The 5,654-nt window shown below is 44.7% G+C and overlaps 1 pseudogene; it reads right to left on the bottom strand.

The window, feature by feature from the left end:
• Positions 1–408: 408 nt before the first annotated feature.
• On the bottom strand, positions 409–5,334 carry LOC139177574 (large ribosomal subunit protein eL19-like; annotated as a pseudogene).
• Between the last annotated feature and the right edge of the window lie 320 nt (positions 5,335–5,654).

Below are 5,654 nucleotides of genomic sequence, written 5' to 3'. Positions count from 1 at the left end.
ATAAATTCTGAAGCCCTCAGTGTTTATCCCCCATGGCTGAAATTGCTGGATAAGGACGGAGGGTGCGTTGGAAGATTTGCCATTTCTGATGGGCCAAGGGAGATGGAGAAGAATGCTATGTACTCTCAGTTTGGTTCCTGAGCTGTAAGTAGACAGGGAAAGTTGTTACAAGTCCACCACAGCCACTGGAATAGGCCAGGGGAGCAATGGTAACAGCAACTGTAAAAAAAAAATCCAGTCCTAGCAGGAGGTGGGAGGAGGCAGCCTTTGGCCAGACATAGCTCCCAGGAGGAAAGCCAAACTTTCTCTCCTGCAAGCTGGCATCTCTGCCATTCATCACGTTTGGGCTGACTCTAGGTTTCCACCTGTCAGCTTCCGCCAGTGCCCAGAGGCTTAGGGATAGACCAAATGATTTCTCTAGCTCCTTCCGACTTAGCTGTCCATGATTTGGAAAGAAACAGCAGTGGTAAAGGGAGGACTAAGTGTGAACTGGCTTTTATTTTAGGCAGATAAAGACTTGTTTTTTTAATTGAATGAGTGATGCTTGTAGTTGCCAAGGCCAGTATGTACAGAGAAGAGAGGGAGAACTTTATTTCTTGGTTTCTTCCTTCTTGGACAGAGTCCTTATGATTTCCTCCTTCTTGGCCTTGAACCGCTCTTCATGGTGCTTGTGGGCTTCCTTGGTCTTCAACCTGTGGGCCTCAGCCTGGTCTGCCAGAAGCTTCTTGCAAGCCTAGTCTGCCTTCAGCTTGCGGATATGTTCCACAAGAATCTGCTTGTTTTTGAACATATTACCCTTCACTTTAAGGTATAGGCTGTGATACATGAAGTGGTCAGTCTTCTTAGGCTCACAGTATCTTCTGAGAAGCCGGCACAGAATTCTCAGCCTCCTCATCCAGGTTACCTTCTCATCGGAGCACTGGCAGTACCCTTTGCCTTACCTGTGCCTAGGTGGATCCCGTTCCAGTGGGTCAAGGTGTCTTTCCAGCATCGGGCCTGGGAATGGACCATCATAGTCTTCCAGATCATCAGCCCACCTTTGATCAGCTTCTAGAGCTGCTGATGTGAGGCGGCATCGGTGACTTCATTAGTCTTATTGGGGCCTAACCAGACCTTCTTTTTGTCACAGCGGAGGATGCTGAAGGCAAGCCTCTTCTGAAGCCCGAGCATACTTTTGGTTGCAGCTGCAGAGGCAAATGGTGAACTGGCATTTTTTTACTCCACTCTGCTTGCCTCGTACCGTGTCCCAGACACTGAGCCCACCCAAGGTGTATGTGCGGTGTGTAAATGACCTATAGTTCCCCACCACAAAAAAAATTAAAATGCTACTTCTCCCTTACTATTAAAATGCTATTTCTGCCACCCACCTGTCACCCCAGAATAGAAAGCTCACTTGTCATGGGACTCAGTTTCCTCAGACGTCATCAGAGACACTCAACTTCACATTTCCAAGGACAGCCTTGGCTATTCGTCCTCTGATACATACCCAAAGGCTGAGTTTTCCCTTTCCCATTCCAGGTCCCAGGTCTGTGGGAAGACTGCTCACGGGCTTCATCCACTTCAGCCTTGAGGTGTCAAAGGGGAAATGATTTCAAATGCACAGGCTATGTTGCCCCCTGCTTCAGGATATGGGCACTTGGCGTGCTCACTTGTGTCCGTCTTTGCGATTTGTGGAGTGTAGCCTGCCAGGTTCCTCTACCCATGGGATTTTCTAGACAAGAATACTGGGTTGGGTTGCCATTCGCTGCTTTAGGAAATCTTCCCAACCCAGGGACTGAACCTGCATCTCTTGCATTTCCTACACTGGCAGGCAGATTCTTTACCTTCATGACACTGCTCTTGTAACCTATGAAGCAAAGTTAGCAGTGAAGACCTGAACTGACCCAGGCTGCATCAGTGCTCTTCCTGCCTCTGACATCTCTCTTTTCCACATCGTCTTCCCAGCAACCTTAGTCAATGTCTGAGAAAGCCTGCTGTAGTAGAAAGAGCCCTATTGTCTTGAGTCCCAAGGTCTTCTTTGCCATTTAACAGCATGTGACCATGGGAAAATCATTTATGAGCCTCAATTTTCCCTGTCTATGAGATGGAAGTAATAGTGGGTGCCATGACTGAAGGGTTAAGAAACTTAATAATCGTGAATATGAAACAACACTCAGGTCACCAAGAATAGGCTTTTTCATTAGTTGCTAAGTGAGCACAAAGTCAGAGCACAAAGTATTCCTTTTCAAAAAACTTTTAATTTTATTGGAGTATAGCTGATTTACAATGTTGTATTCAGTATTCTTTAATAGATTAATGGTTAAACATGGTACATCTGTGGTACATCCATATCTTGAAATAAATAAAATAAACTACTGATACATTAAAAAACTCGGATGGATCTCCAGAGGATTAAGCTGAATGAAAAAAATTTAATCCCCAAAAGTTACACAGTGTATGATTCTATTTTCAAATGACAAAATTTTAGAAGTAGAGGATATATTGGTGGTTGTCAAGGGTTAAGAAGGGGGTGACGTAGAGGCGTGATCATTAAAAGGGTAACATGAAGAATCCTTGTGGTGCTGGAACTGTGGTAGCAGATTTAAGAATTTACAGAGGTTATAAAACTGCATAGAACTTAACAGACAGGTAAAACCAGGGAAATATGACTAAGACTGGTGGATTGAAATAATGGCAATATTCTGGCTGTGATGTTATGCTACAGTTTTACAAAATGTTACTACTGGGTGAATGTGGGCAAAATGTATAAGGGAACTCTCTGTATTATTTTTACAACTGCAATTACCTTAATTTTTAAAAAGGATATGATAGATTATTAATGTTTCTGCTGGGTATAGGAGAGAGAAGGGCCTGCCCTTGTGTTCCCACTGCAGAATTCCAAAGAGGAAGATTAAAAAATATTATTCTCATTGCATCAATAAAATGATTATAACTATGGGGAGTGGGGTATTTGTATCTGATGTAACAGTAATTCCACTCCCTTGAATTTACTTTAAACATTACAGGAAGTTTTTCACAAGAAAAAAAGAATTCTGTAAGTATTATGGTGATGGATGTTAACTAGACTCACTGTGTGATAATTTTGCAATATATACAAATATTGAACCATTATGTTGTAACCTGAAACTAATAAAATGTTATATATCAATTCTACCTCAATAAAACATGAAAAAAAAAAAACACAAAGTTTTATGTGGTAGGATGTTCATCATGGTATTATCTGTAACAGTAAACATATCTAAAAGATTAAAATAGTGGATGAGCTTTATAAATCATGACATATCTAGGTGATGAAATAGTCTACAGACTTTAAACATACTTAAAAATATAATACACCAAGAACAATGCCAGTAGTCCTTCATTTTACTGAGATGTTCTGGGTATTTAAAACAGCTAATATAGGTAAACGCACTTACAAACTGTAAAGTGCTTGGCAAGTGCTCCGTGCTGCTCTCCTTTTATTTTGGCTGTGCTGCACAGCATGTAGGATCTTAGTTCCCTGACGAGGGCTGGAACACACATGCCCCCTGCAGTGGAAGCACGGGGTCCTAACCACTGGACCACCAGGGATTTCCATTCCTCTGTGTTATCTTACTGGCTGTCTCTCCCAGCTCCATTCTAGATGAAGTTGTACTTCCAGGCAGGACACTACCTGAGGAACTCCTAGCTGAAGTCATGGGTATGGGGAAACTGACTTCTTCTGGAGTGTGACTCAAAGGACTGGGGCTACTTCCTTTCCAGGAGACTGCCACCCTGTTTCAAATCATCAATAAAACTATGGACATTACCCCCAGCATTTGCACAAACTCACATGTGGCTATAATTCCAGGGGATTCATAAGAGTCTTTGAAGAAATGTCAGCCCTGATGACTCTGAAAAAGTAGTAGACTCTACTGTATCAACCACCAGTGACTGAGCACCTACTCGGTATCAGGCACTTCCCGAGGTACTTTACACATATTATTTCACTAAATTCTCTTCACCATCTTAAAAGGTTATCTGCATTTCACAGACAAGGAAACCAGGCCTAAAAGAGGTTAAGGGATTTACCAAGTAGCACAGCTAGTAAACAGGAGCACTGGCATTGGAACTCAAGGCTGTCAGCCCATAAATTTGCAATCTAACCACACACGCTAGGTTTAGAACTGAGGAGGAAACTGCACTGAGGTACATGTCTGGAGGAGCCCCAGAAAATTACCCCTGTTCTTCCAATGCCCCTTGGGTAAACACAGACTTAAAACCATCCAAAGCAAAAGAAAAGTCTCTAAAGAGAAGTAGATCCATTCTGAAGTCTTATATTCCATGAGTAAGTTTTTCCATATATCTAACCTCTATCGTTTCTGCTCAAATCCTATCCCGTTACCTCTCTTGTTTCCAGTGGGGATGGTGAATATATGACATGATGCCCCTCCATGAAAGGTCCTGGGACCAGAGGGGATAGAGGAGTTTCTCTTTCCCCAGGACTGCTGAGGCCTCAGTTCCCTTGGTCTCTTGGATCTTCCCCAATGTATCAAACCAAACAATGAGCAGGAGAAAATGGATTAGCAAACTAGAACAAGGAGATCAGCTTGAAGGGTGGCCTGGGACTCTCTCAGGACCTTAGTGCTGGGCTCAGGGTGAAGGTAAGGTGGGCTGTTTTCCCCACCAGGCTCAGCAGCCAGCTTCATGTTTGACATCTACTCAGCTGTGGAGGTCCAGCCAGCATCGTTCATGCCAGAGCCTCTTGTTTGTCTCAATATGACATCTCGTAGAAAGGAGGGGCCCGGGGGATTCTGCCATTCTGCATTTATTCCTCCTGTCTCAATACTACCTTGCTGTACTTGCTCAGGAGCAGCCAGTCCACTGGGGAGGGGGGCGCTTAGAGATACCCAGGAAAGAGAATAATCTTGTGAGAAGCCTGGGATCCTAAGACTTTTCTCTCAACATGACAGTCAGGAAGGAAACTGGGGCCTGAGTCCAGACACAGATTGGGAAGAAGAGGTGTCTTCCGTCCCTCTGTCTTTCCTTCCCTCCTCCATGAACTATTCTACCCTGCTGGGACCTAGGCACGCCCACTGCTCACTTTGGCTTCCCTTGGCCCACCTCTCTTATGGACAGGAGAGGGTTAAAGAGATGGTATGGGCAAGCCATAAATTTCCCATCAGTGTGGGGAGGGGAGGACTGTTGGCAGGGAGGGGGGTAAGCTGGGTGGGGGGGGGGAGCTGGGAAAAAGCCAGGAGGTTGTCTCTAGGTAACAATAAACACTGCAAGCAAGGAGCAGCTGTTACACTTACTCTCTCTGCATCACAATGCTGAAATAACACTAATAAACCAGTGTGCCCAATGCACAGGCATATACACATTCAGGGCCAAGTTCTGCTGTACCCCTAGAGCTGCCCTTTGCTTCAGGTCAGGGCCCTTGGTGCCAGTGGGCATACTTGTCTTGGCCTCGCTATACTTATGTGGAGGATGAGGACTGGTGAGTCAGTCTCAGAGCCAGAGTGGCATTCTCAAAAGAAGGAGGGTTTCAGAGGCTGGGGATTCTGGGTTCAGAACCAGAGGGCTTTCACCGATGGGAAGAGGTCAAATGGGGTAACTCTTGGCTGGGAGTTGGGAGGAGCAGAGGAGAGTGAGAGAGAAAGAAGTGTAGCGAACAGACAACTACTTACCATGTC

Source organism: Bos indicus, chromosome 19, assembly GCF_029378745.1.
Source record: "Bos indicus isolate NIAB-ARS_2022 breed Sahiwal x Tharparkar chromosome 19, NIAB-ARS_B.indTharparkar_mat_pri_1.0, whole genome shotgun sequence".
Taxonomy (NCBI): domain Eukaryota; kingdom Metazoa; phylum Chordata; class Mammalia; order Artiodactyla; family Bovidae; genus Bos; species Bos indicus.
Note: the sequence above shows the minus strand (reverse complement) of the source record. Positions and strands in the feature narration are given on the sequence as shown.